This window comes from Lycium barbarum, chromosome 11, assembly GCF_019175385.1.
Source record: "Lycium barbarum isolate Lr01 chromosome 11, ASM1917538v2, whole genome shotgun sequence".
NCBI lineage: Eukaryota > Viridiplantae > Streptophyta > Magnoliopsida > Solanales > Solanaceae > Lycium > Lycium barbarum.
Window position 1 is genome coordinate 39,317,599 of NC_083347.1, and position 14,557 is coordinate 39,332,155.

The following is a 14,557-nucleotide window of genomic DNA, read 5'->3' on the forward strand; positions in this document are numbered from 1 at the left end:
AAAAACTCCATTTTTTATGACGTTTAAAGGCTTTAACATTGACAACTCTTTTTCTTTGTACCCAAGGTAAATTAAAACAGTATTGGGTACACATAATAATGAAACTTTAGGGATTCACATTTCTCAATGACCCAAATCCAAGACCTTTCAATATATTTTGCTTTTCTCATTTTCATTTTCACCTTGTCATCTTTGGATTTGCGTTGACTGAGTGTGTTGACAGCCGATGAAGAAATTTCCGTCGATTTCTAAGGCCTTCCATGTACAAAGACGGGTTTTTTTTATTTTAAGTTTATTCATTATTTCTTTAATTCATCCGATAGTTATTTATTTTCTTACTAACATTTTTATTAAGTCTCATGCAGGTATCCGAAGTTACTTTTTGAAGATGACACTCAAAAGAAGTTCAAATAGCTTTCTTAAATTCTCTGTTTATATATATATATTTTTTTTACATTATTAAATTATACAAGCATAAAATATAGTGAAACTTTACTTTTTAGGGTGCAGGTTGATGGTATTTATTTATGATCTGCTTAGGTGATTTAAATTTTATGTGTTTTAGACAAATTAATATTAGGCAGTTATTATTTTTGTAGCTAATATTCTTATAGTTATCATGTTTTTGCTAGATTTTTAATTCAATAGCTTAGCACACTTAAGTGAATAAATAGGGTGATTTGCCTCAATATTTAGGCTTTATAATATACTTTCATAATTAATTGATTAGGCGTATATACTTAGCTAGTTAAATTAGTTAACTCACTTCGAGTGCAAAATAATTTCATGCCCTTTTTTTTGATACCTTTGTCACATACCCAAGCTTCTAAGTTGCACATAACTTTTTTTTTAATAATTATTATAACACATATGTATAAAATACGTATTGCATGATTATTTATGTGAATATTCATATTATTCTTTAGTCTAAATTCTATTAATTTTTGTAAATAATAAAGCCTTTTTACACATCCCTCGTATAGTTAAATTGGTCCAGCCGGGAACCACATTTATGAATTCTGAAGGATGCCTAACACCTTCCCTTCGGAATAATTTGAACCCTTACCTAGAATCTCACTTATTTTCGTAGATCATGTTAAGCTGCATATATTAATAATTTATAGGTACCCTAGTATACCTTAAATGCTTGGTGGCGACTCTGTACATAATTAATTATTTCAGATCTCCATAAGTTGTGCTTTGTTTAGCCTTGGTAAAAATGAGGTGCAACAACGCCCTATTTTGACTGGTAAAAATGAGGTGCTTTGTTTAGCCTTGGTCAAGATAGTTTGCAATTTTCCGGTTCTTCTAACTGGTTTAAAAGGGTTAGAGTCGCCACCTTATTTTTTAGGAAAATCAGGAAACCTATATGTATTTGTGTGTCTATTCTATTTTAGTCCATGAAACCTATGAGATTCTAGATGAGGATTTTATATACCCCGAGGGGAAAGTATTAAGCATCCCTCAGAGTCTGTCCGAAGACAGTCCTTAAACTTAGTTTAACTGAACACTAGAGAGGGATTATCTATCTGTTTATCATTATTATTACCTGTTTTCAAAATGTTATGACTTCATGAAAAGCCACACTAAGTGATAATATACTAAGTATATACAGTGTATAAAAATGTATTTATATCAAGTATCAGGTATTCATAAAGAATGTATAGTAAAAAAGAATATATAAAACAGTATAAAGAGAGTGTACCTCGTAAGTATAAAAGTATATATGTTAGTACAAAGAGTGTATATATATGTTAGTGTAAAGAATGTGTAACTATATTAAGAAAAAAAATGTAAGACCATGTAAAAAATAAACATATCAAGGATATGAAGAATGTGCATCTATGTAAGAATGTATGGGTATTAAATAAATAAGGAATGTATTTTCAAGAATAAAAGAGTGTATATCAAACATAAAATGTCTAAAGAATTGTATAATTGGGTATATAATGTCCATAAAGAATGTAAAAAAAAAAATCTACGAATATTCATTGGTGTACAGAGTTTGTATAGCAAAATTATTCAGAAAAGTAAAGTCTATTTGACTTGTTTCTACCGTTTAGTTAAAAAGAGTGTTTGTTTAATGAATATCCTATCAAAAGAATAAGGAACAAAATAATTGTAAAAAGTATTAGTAAAAAATAAGTATAAGGGATTGTGGATAAAAAATGAGTGAAAATGTGTAATGCCTCTAAAGAATAAAAAATTTGTGAATAGAAGACTTAATATTTGCCTAGCGTCAAAATGTGAATTTAACTTAATTAAAATATGTATTAGTGTACACGAAACAATATAAAATGTAAGTTGTATTAAGAGTGTATAAATAATATAAAATAAAGGATGGACTAGTATTTTTTGCCTAAACGTCAAAAGTGTAAATTTATTTAACAAAGTATTTATACCAAGTCAATTTAATACAGTTATGAAAGTATTGACGGCCTAAGTCTTGCCTAAAGCGAATGACAATTTTAAGTTCAACAAACAAGGCGACAAGTAAATAAATATATCAACTCGTCATTTCAAAAATAAAGTTTCCACTATACGATGAGTTTATATTTTGTACAGTTATAAAAAATACGGAAAGTAAATACAAACAGTGATTCGATGAAGTCTTCGAGTTCCTTCTGAGTGTCGTCTTCGGATGTATCTCCGGGTACCTGTATAAACACTTAGTAAAATTGTTAGTGAGAGAATAAATAACTATCGAATGAATTAAAGAAATAATGAATAAACTTAAAATTAAAAAAAAACGTCTTTTGTACATGGGAGGCCTTGGAAATCGACGGAAATTTCTTCATCGGCCATTTGGGTTTAGTATTCGCCCAAATAATTTAACTAAATGCGATAAAAAGGTAACAGTACCATTGACCGCCAAAAGTATTTTTTCGGGCACAAAGCCAATATTTATTTAGTAAAAGAAAAATGTAAAATCAATCCGAATACCGATAGTAACAGCGGGCAGTAGCCAAAGGAAGCAAGTCGAAGACGAAGCTAAGCTCATCGCTGGAAAATAAAATAAATGCAAAACCAGTCCCAAAACGAAAGAGACAGTAGCAAACACCAATCATTTAAACGCTGGCCGGAGATCTCAAATAGTCACCTCAAAATTCAACTCCAGCCAGATCTAAAATGGGACAAAATGGATTGGCTGGAAACGCAAAAATAGTCCAACAGTAGCACAACAAACCAACAATATCAAACATTAGCAGAACCAAAAATATACTACAAAATATAACTAAAAAAAAAAAAATTCCACAAAGCAGCGGAAGCAACGGGTCATCAGCGAGCACGGTATGCCGAGAGGCGATGCTCCGGCAGTGTCAAAATTAGCACAGGACGTCGGAGAATGGTGGTGGAGCTCGAAATGGGAAGAGGTTGTTTGGTTCGTGGTGTGAGGAAGAAGAAGTGGACTGGTGGCTGCTCACCGGTGGTTGCTAGCGGTGGAGTTGGTGGCGTTGTTGGTTGCTCCGGCGACGTGAGTTCGCCGGAGAAGATGGCGGAAAGGCGGCGGTTTTGTGGGGGGAGGAAGAGGAAGTTGTGGGGTAGTGGAGGTTCACAGCTGGTGGTGGGGACGGAGGAAAAGGGCTGGTTTTTGTGGTGGTGGACAGCGGTGGTGTGGTGGTTTGCGGTTATGGTTGTAGTGTCGTTTCGCGGCTGGTCTTAGCTCGTCGGAGCAGTGACGGGAAAGAGGGGAAAGGGAGGAACGGGCTGGTGGTGGTTTGTGGCTATGGTTGGAGGTGAAGTTGGGGTTCGCCGGAGCTCCGAGCTCCGGCGTGGTGATGAGCGGCGGCAAGGAGAGAAATGGGGGTGAGAAACTGTTTTAGGTTTTAAGAAAAAAAATTCTGGAAATGAGATGTGTAGTGTGTGTAAGTGTAGGTGAAAAAATAAAATTAAACCCCCCCAACTTCTTTTATAAAACAAAGTGGCCCATTTTATTGTCCAAAAAATAAAAGAGTGCACCCCTTTGTCCCCCTCAATGCTCATTTTAATCTTTGAGTTATTGTCCAATGGGGATTTCACTCTTTTAACCAATGTATAAAAATGTATTATCCAATGGATCAAGAACCCAACCCATCACCTCAAATGTCAACTTTTAAAAAGGTGACGAGACCTTGACTTGATCAAATTTTGTTCTGCGTTTAAAAATTAATTGCTCCGGTTTTCTCTGCACTGACGGACTGTACTAAAATATAGTTAAATAATAATGTAAGTATAAATATAAGTATTAATGTATAAGATATAAATATGAATGTTCAAGATATGAAAAATGTATTGCTGTAAAATTAAGAAACAATTATTAATTGCACAAATATGGTAGTATTACGCTGTACATGTGCAAAATAATGATTCTTGGAAAATGACAATCACTGATAAAATTCCTAAAATAAGGATAATCATCAATAAATTGTCGAAAAATGTAAAAAAGAGCAAAAAATGTATTTCGCGCTCTTTAACGAATCAGGGCCCCCCAAAACGTTAATTTTAAGCACGTCGAGCCAAAATTAGGTGTCAACACTTGGGGAATTTAATTATTGGTGATTATTTAGTTTTTTATTTTAGGAGAGGTGACTCAAGTTTAATTATTAGATAGAGGTGATAATTTTCTATTAACGATTCAGGAGTTTTGAAGTTGCCCAAAAGTTTTCATTTTGACACTTTGACCCTCAATTTTATTTTTAACACTTTACACTCAAGTTTTATTTTTAACACTTTGACCCTCCCCCGCCCCCGCCCCCACCCCACCCCCTGCCAATTTTTTTTTCTTTATTTTTTTACCCCCTCCTCCTCCTCGCAACCCTCCCCCACCCCTACCCTCCATCCTCAAAAAAAAAAAATTTAAAATTTTTGATTTTCTTTATTTGTTTTTTCACCCCCCCCCCTCCTCCTCGTAACCCTCCCCCCACCCCCCAAAAGAAAATTTTAAAAAAAGTTTAGATTTTTTCTTACCAGCCTCCACTCCTCCCCCTCTCCCCCTGACCAAAAAAAATTTAAAAAGTTTTGATATTTTTTTTCGTTTTTTCACCAAGCCCCGCTCCTCCCACCCCCTCACTACCCCCACCCCCAAAATAAAAATAAAAAAAATCACCTCTCGTCCTCCTCCTCCTCGCAACCCTCCCCCCACCCCTCATCAATCCCCCCCCCCCCCCCAAAAAAAAACACCTATCATCCCCCACCCTTCAAAAAAAATGTTTGTTTAAAAAAAATAGTTTTGAAACATTTTTGTTTTTGTTTTTTGCACCATCGCCCTCCCCCACTCAAAAAGAATATTGAAAAGAAGTTTTGATTTTTTTGGGGGTTTAGGAAAAGTTTGGATAAAATTCAGGTTGTTGTTGTAGTGTGTTTGTAGTGAAATAGATGGTTTTTCTGTTGTTGTCCTGGTATGGTTCAAGGTTTAGGAAAAGATATCCAATAGATGGTTTTTTTGTTCTTGTCCTGGTATTTATATGGTTCTGTTTATAGAAGATATCCAACGGATTTATAGTTGTTGCAACAAGTTCTGCACTTGGCAACAAGTAGACAATCTGTTCCAACAACTACAAATATGTTGGACATAGCTTCAGTTATTTGGTTCTGTTTGTAGAAAATATCCAACAGATTTGTAGTTGTTGTCCAAGCCGAAATTCTCCATAGTTGTTAATTGCACTGTGTTGTAATAATAGTTATTTGTTAGAACTTTATGACATTTTAATGTTATTCTTTTTTAGAATGGTAATTTCTGTTCTTGGTGCTTGTGAACTTGGTTTATATGATATGTTGATCGTGTTCAAATCACAAATGTGTGTATTGTTGTTAATAAATTGCTGAACAGTTTTCATCAAGTAATGAATCTGTAGCAACAGCTCTGTAACTTGTTGGGTTTTATCCAACAAGTAACAGGACTTCTTGCAACAACTAGTAACTTGTGTTTTATCCAACTGCTAAAAGATTTCCAGAAAATAAGCAATGTGTTGCAACAACTAACATGCCTTGTTGCAGCAACTAAGTTACATGTTGGGGTTTTCCAACAAGTGGAGTGACTTGTTACAGAAAGTGGGTAACTTGTTGTGTTTTATCCAACAAGAGCAAGGACTTGTTCAACAACTATGTCATTTGCTGCAACAGATACTACAGTTGTTGCAACAGATATTACAGTTGTTCCAACGGATGCTACTCGATTCACTCATATTTAGTGATCAACAAAGAGAATCAATGATATTTAGTGATAAACAAAGGAAATCAATAATAAGTAGTGATCAATAAATAATCCTTAATCAATTTGATTGTAATTTGAGTCAGGAATATGCACTAAATCCAATGATCATTAGAGTGAATTGATGTGAACTACTTGATTCACCCATATTTAGTGATAAACAAATGAAATCAACGATATTTAGTGATCAATATATAATACTTAATCAATTTGATAGTATTTTGAGTCAGGAAAGATGATCTACTAAGTCAGTATGCACTAAATCGAGTGATTATTATGGTGAATTGATGTGAACTTCTTAATTCACTCATATTTAGTGATAAACAAAGGAAATCAACTATATTTAGTGATCAATGTATAATACTTAATCAATCTGATGTATTTTGAGTCAAGAAAGATGATCTGCTGAGTCAGTATGCACTAAATCGAGTGATCATTAGAGTAAATTGATGTGAACTACTTGATTCACTCATATTTAGTGATAAACAAATGAATCAGCGATATTTAGTGATCAATATATAATACTTAATCAATTTGATAGTCTTTTGAGTCAGGAAAGATGATCTACTAAGTCAGTATGCACTAAATCGAGTGATTATTAGAGTGAATTGATGTGAACTACTTGATTCACCCATATTTAGTGTTAAACAAATGAAATCAACGATATTTAGTGATGAATATATATATATCTACTAACATCCTTAATGGATTAGATAGTAATTTCATGGATTAGATGAGCAATTCTAAGTGTATTCTTATAACAGATACTACCGTTGCTACAACAGATACCACAGTTGCTGCAACAGATACTACAGTTGTTGCAAAAGGTACTACACTTACTACAACAGATACTACAGTTGTTACAAAGGATACTACAGTTGTTCCAATAGATACTACAGTTGTTCTAACAGACTACACTTGCTGTAACAGATACTACACTTGCTGCAACATATACTACTTGGTTCACCCATATTTGGTGATCAATAAAGGGAATCAGCCATATTTAGTGATAAACAATGGAAATCAACCATATTTATTGATCAATATATATACTTAAGCAATTTCATGGTGTTTTGGGTCAGGATAGATGATCAACTAAGTCCAATACGCACTAAATGGAGTGATCATTGGAGTGAATTGGTGTGAACCACTTGATTCACCCACATTTAGTGATAAACAGTGGAAATCAACCATATTTAGTGATCAATATATATATCTACTAAAATCATTAGTAATTTGTTGCAACTTCTTCCACAACTGTATGATCTATTGCAACAGATTAGTAACTTGTTTAAACAGATTAGTTATTTGTTGGAACGGATTAGTAACTTGTTGAAACAGATTAGTAATTTGTTGCAACTTTTTCCACAGCTGTACTAGCTGTTGTAATAGATTAATAACTTGTTTAAACAAATTAGTTACTTATTGGAACGAATTAGTAACTTGTTGAAACAAATTAGTAATTTGTTGCAACTTCTTCAACAATTGTATGATCTGTTGCAATCATTTAGGCAACTTGTCTAAACATATTAGTAACTTGTTTAAACAGATTAGTTACTTGTTGGAACGGATTAGTAACTTGTTGCAACTTCTTCAACAACTGTATGATCTGTTACAATCATTTAGGCAACTTGTCTAAACAGATTAGTAACTTGTTTAAACAGATTAGTTACTTGTTGGAACGGATTAGTAACTTGTTTTAACTTCTTCAACAACCGTATGATCTGTTGCAATCATTTAGGCAACTTGTCTAAACAAATTAGTGACTTGTTTAAACTGATTAGTTACTTGTTGGAACGGATTAGTAACTTGTTGTAACTTCTTCAACAACCGTATGATCTGTTGCAATCATTTAGGCAACTTGTCTAAACAGATTAGTGACTTGTTTAAACTGATCCATCTGTTGAAACAGATTAGTAACTTATTGCAACTTCTTCAACAAGTGTATGATCTGTTGCAACAATTAACTCATCTGTTGCGACATATTTTTTAGTTTTTACAATAATTTAAGCAATTGTTTGATTTTTTCCAACAAGGTGAGTAATTTGTTGCAACAACTAAGCAACTAAGCAACTAAGCAATTCTACTGTATGCATTTATTGCAACAATTAGTAAGCAAAATAAATAAGTTCATAAATAGAAATTGTTCAACAGCCACCTTGGCTCCAAATACCACAACTAATCAAAATAAATAAGTTCATAAACATCATTCACAAATAACATAAAGGACAAAAAAAAAAAAAATAGAAATTGTTCAACAACCTCCAAATACCACAATTTAAGTAATAATTTGTTCAGCAACTACCTTCTGGGGTGTAGCAGATTTCCTTGATCTACTTCATCTCCTTCATTTCCATCATCAGTTTCTTCATCTTCTAGTTCTTCGTCACTTTCTTCATTTGTATATACTGCTTCTTGGCCCTGTTCTTCATCTCCTTTTGAGGATTGATTTTCAGTTTGGCTGCCAATTTGACTATATCTTTCCTCAACATTTTTTTATTCATAAATAAATTGTCTACTTGTTGCAACAAATGTAGAATTTGTTGCAACAATTACAAATCTGTAGGATATCCACTTCAAACAGAACCAAATAACTGAAGCTATGTCCAACAGATTTGTAGTTATTGCAACAGATTGTTTACTTGTTACAACAACTGTAGAACTTGTTGGAACAACTAAAAATCTATTGGGTATCTTCTACAAACAGAACCAAATAACTGAAGCTATGTCCAATAGATTTGTAGTTGTTGCAACAAATTGTCTACTTTGTAACAAGTGTAGAACTTGTTGCAACAACTAAAAGTTTGTTGGATATCTTCTACAAACAGAAGCAAATAATTGAAGTTATGTCCAACAGATTTGTAGTTGTTGCAATAGATTATCTATTTGTTACAACAAGTGTAGAACTTGTTGCAACAACTAAAAATCTGTTAGATGTCTTGTATAAACAGAAGCAAATAAATAAAGCTATGTCCAACAGATTAGTAAGTCATTGCAACAGATTGTCTACTTGTTGCAAAAAGTGTAGAATTTGTTGCAACAACTACAAATCTGTTGGTTATCCTCTACAAATAGAACCAGATAAATACCAGGACAAGAATAAAAAAAACTATCCGTTGGATATATTTTCCTAAACCATGAACCATAACAAGACAACAACAGAAAAATCATCTATTTCACTACAAACACATAACAACAACAACCTGGATTTTATCTAAACTTTTCCTAAACCCCCCCCCCCCCCCCAAAAAAAAAAAAAAAAAAACCAAAACTTCCTTTCAAAATTTTTTTTGGGGGGGGGGGGGGGGGGGGGGTTGCAAAAAACCAAAAATATAAACTTTTCAATTTTTTTTAAAACAAAATTAATTTTTTTTGGGTGGGTGGGGGAAGCAAGAAAACAAAAAAAAAAATTCAATACTTTTTTCAAGAAAAATCATTTTGTTGGGGGGGGGGGGTTGCAATAAAATAAATTTTTTCAAAACAATTTTTTTCTGGAAGGGTGGGGGTGCAAAAAAATGAAAAGAAAAACTTTTCAAAAAAAAAAAAAAATTGGGTGGGGGGGGGGGGGGGGAGGGGGGGAGGTGGGTGAAAAAACAAATAAAGAAAATCAATTTAAAAAAAAAAAAAAAATTGAGGGCAAGGAAGAGGAGTAGGGGCTGGTAAAAAAAATTTTAAAAAAGAAAATAAAAAATTTATTTCAAAAAATTGGGGGGGGGGGGGGGGGTTGGGAGGACGAGGAGTGCGGACTGATAAAAAAAATCAAAATTTAAAAAAAAATCAGGTGGGGGGGGGGGGGGCGGGGGGATGGCTGGGAGGAGGAGGAGATGGGGTGAAAAAACAAATAAAGAAAATCAAAATTAGGGGGAAGGGGTGGGAGGAGGAGGAGTAGGGGCTGATTATTTTTTTAAAAAAAGTTTTAAATTTTTTTTGGGGCGCGGCGGGGGGGGGGGGGGGAGGGGTAGGGTTGGGAGGAGGAGGAGGGGATGAAAAAACAAATAAAGAAAATCAAAACTTTTTTTAAGGGCGGGGGGAGGGGTGGGAGGAGGAGAAGGGGGCGGCTCGTGAAAAAGAAAATAAAATAAATTAAAACAATTATTTTTTTTGGTGGGGGGCGGGGGAGGGATAGGAGGAGGAGGGGGTGGCTGGTGAAAAAGCAAATAAAAAATTCAAAACTTTTTTTTTTAAAATAAATTGGGGGGGGGGGGTGTGGAGTGGGGGAGGGGTAGGAGGAGGAGAAGGAGGTTGGTGGGTTTTTTGGATTAAGTTGGAGTCTTTTTATATTTTGTAAAAGATTAAAAAGTTTGAAAAATACATCTTAGACCCCAATTTTCTTAATCCCAAATTTAATTGGATTTTACTTTCAAGTGGTCCCCATGAGTCACCTATACTAATTTCACAACTAAAAGGTCACCTATAGCTAATTCTTCTAGACTACTTAGGGGGTCATTAGCTAGCTGGTAAGGAGCTCGGTATTATGGGTATTAAATCTTGCATAAGTATTATCATGTTTGGTAGCATTTTTTTGCTAGATGTAAAATTCAACACTCTTAACACGTTTTTTTTTTTTTTTTTGGGAAAATACATTAAACCCCCCCCCCCCCCCCCAACGTATAGTCGGATTAATTATGACGCACTCAACCTTTGCGGGCGACCTATTACCCCCCCCCCCCCCAGTTTACATTTTTCTGTATTTTTGTAACATTTTCGGCTGACGTGGCAAAAAAATAAAATATGGCAAGTGAAACGAGATATTTTAATAAAAAATAATTTTGAAAAATTTATTTATATTTCACCCACCCCCACCCTCCCTCTCTTTCTTCTTCTTTCTCCTTTTTCTCTTTCTTTTTCTTTCTCCTCAACCACCGCTGTCGCCACTGCCGCCGCCGCCAGCAGCAGCAGCAACAATATGCGGAGACGTGGCGGTGACGTGGGGGTGGGTGAGATATTATTAATGTGTTAATTTAATTATTAATGTGTTATTTTAATGTGTTAATTTAATTATTAATGTGTTAATTTAATTATTAATGTGTTATTTTAATTATTAATATGTTAATTTAATTATTAATGTGTTAATTTAATTATTAATGTGTTATTTTAATTTGAATTATGTAACACCCCGTAAACTTGAAATAGGTGTGAATATGTAAAAATCTAGTATTAAGATGATATTATATCTATATGAATCCATTCTTGATGAATTCGGGAGGGAGATGGTCGTTTTGAAGTCAAACCAACTAGTGAAGTTCTTAAGACCTCTTAAATTCGCCTAAGTTTTGGTAGGTCTGTCTTCTGGACGATTTTCGTGAAAATGTGTTGAGAATTTGGAACAACTTCGTTCATGAAAGTTGTAGCCCTTTGAAATATCTTTCCAACGGTAGGTCGCCCAGCTCAAACGGAGCTACGTACAAGAAGTTATGTCCATTTTACCGAACACTGTGTAGAACCGACACACTCCGCCTTTTCAGGGGCGTGGGGGGGCGTGCAATGGCCCCGCATCGCGGGCCGATCGCGCAAGTCTGAGTATTGAGCTGCAGAACATTGCGCGATGGTCCCGCATCGCGGACCAATCGCAAATCGGGTCAGATTCGGGTTAAAAATTCGGGTTTACGCGTTTTAAGTTATATTTAAGGTTTGGGGTTTATTTCCCCAGCACCCCATTCACGAAAAACTACCCTAAAGTCAATAATAACAAGTCTCAAGCCTCAATAACCATACAAGGTAAGTGTTACCATGATTCTAGGTTGAATTCAAGTTCCTAATCCCTTTCTAACATGATTATTGTGACCAAAAACTAGGGTTTGCAACATAATTCCTTCTAAAGTGATTCAAACTAGGGTTTGGGTGTTCTTTATTAGAAAAGTGAATTGTTAAATCTTGTTTAACAAATTAAGGTATGTCTCCCTTTTAAAAACCTTATTTTGGATGTATGTCTCTTTAAAAATAAAATCCTTTTTGAATATAAAGGTAGTTTGTATGTCTCTTTTGAACATACTGTTTCTATCAGTTTTTACGAACTCTTTGGTTGTGATTTGTATGTCTCTTTTAAAATAACTTTTGAAACTATTGTTGGAAGTATTAATTTTATTGAAGATTCTTTAATGAATGAAAGGAAAAGTAATTCTTTTCATGGTTCTTGAACTCCAATTCATGTCTAAATGGTGGTTAATGTGTGTGAGGGGACAAACCCACATTAAACCTAGATTGTAACAAACCCTATATATGTATATGATATTATGAATGTTTTCCTCTATAAGAGATGCTTAGTAATGAAGGATAACGATTGGTAATGATATTGGAATTCTCTTGATGGATGATTTAACTAGTTACTTGAAAGGTTGTTGACTGATAAAAGTATGTTATTACGAATTGTGGAAATTGAAACTTTTTTAAAGAAGTGAAACGTTTTCAAGACATTCTTTGAAATGATTTATCTTTACGATATGGCATAACGAACCTTGATGGTAAATGGTGATGTGATTACTTTGAGATGAATTGTAATTCGGCTTTTATGCTATGAACTCTGTGGATGTGATTTTGCCTAGCCATTCGGGAGGATGAGTGGTCACCGGGGTTTTCATATTCCGGTGTGCTTATGCCTAGCCATTCGGGAGGATGAGTGGTCGCCGGGGTTTTCATATTCCGGTGTGCTTACGCCTAGCCATTCGGGAGGATGAGTGGTCACCGAGGACTTCATATTCCGGTGTATGTATGCCTAGCTACTCGGGAGGAAGGGTAGTCACTATGGATCCTAGTGTGGTAATTTCCTAGCCATTCGGGAGGAGGAGTGGCCACTACCGGGTTCGCTACCCGGGGTGTGATTCAAGCCTAGCTATTCGGGGGGAAGGATAGCCACCGCTGGGTTCGCTACCTGGGGTGTGATGTATGCCTAGCTATTCGGGAGGAAGGATAGCCACCGCGTACTACATAGTCCGGTGTGATTTATGCCTAGCTATTCGGGAGGAAGGATAGCCACCGCGTACTACATAGTCCGGTGCGATGTATGCCTAGCTCTTCGGGAGGAAGGATAGCCACCGAGAATTATATGTTCCGGTGTGGTGCGCTATGCGCGATATGATTGATTCTTGGGCCTGTATTGGCATGTGTGATATTCTTATTCTCTCATGGATCTGTTGTTGACAATCATAATTGATGAAAAAGGCATATTTGAAGTTGTAACTTGACAAGAGGATTTATAAATGGGTTTTGATAATTCTTATTGAGGTACATATGCTGAATACCTGTTTTTATATTAATTAATGGCTTTGTAAACTGTTTAACAAATGATATTAAGAATCATAAAGTGGAATGACTGTTTTATACTATCTTTTCAGAACTGATGTCTTTATCTATTATTATATTTTATTTTTATAATACTTGTTGTCCCCGAGGCACTCACTGAGTACTAAAGTACTCATGCATATCATTGTTGTTTTTGATGGTATGTTAGGTCACGGAGAAGAGCAGGTTTGTGATACTCTTGACGCTTAGGAGGACTTGCTGCTGCTGTTGATTTGGTGAGCCCACATCCTTGTTCGTGGGGCACTTCCTGTTTCATTTATTACTCTAGATTTCCGGGCTGCGGCCCGAAGTTAGATGATGGTTGTGTCTCTTAGAAGCTCCATAGATAGTTGTTAGAATTGTGGGTAGATTATCAAAGTCTCGTACGACTTAATGGGTGTTTGCCACGTTTATGACTATTACTTATATTAGACTTCCGCTGATCTTATTTCATAATTATGATCCTGATATATGCAGTTATTCATAACTTTGTTTAATTTAAGGAAAGATTATTAAAAAGAAACTTGACGTTATATTTATTTTATAAACTGCTGGAGGTGAATGTTGAACCTGGCGGGTTCAAGTGTTATTATTGCCTTGTTTTGGTTCTTCCGATGTTGTTCATGACGTCGGATGCCGGTCACGTCTAGGGTGGGTTTTGGGGCGTGACAAATTATTAAATGGAAAAAAAGTGGCGGTGACGTGGCGTGACGTGGTGGAGAGTGTGCAACACTCTCCACTGTGCAACTGGGATTCATTTTTTTTTTTGCCACGTCAGCCAGAAAATGTTACAAAAATACAGAAAAATGTAGACTGGGGGGTAATAGGTCGCCCGCAAAGGTTGGATGCGTCATAATTAATCCGGCTATACGTTGAGGGGGGGGGGGTTTAATGTATTTTCCCTTTTTTTTTTTAAATTCTTTCTTACTACATAGGAGGTAGGACAAGGAGAAATGGGGGAGGGGGTTACAACGTAGGGATTCGAACTTTCACCAACAAGGTGAAAGTTCAGGTAGCCAACCATTGAGCTATTAAATCCCTACTAATACGGTATTTGTTTTGTAATTTAGAAACCTACACAAACAATAC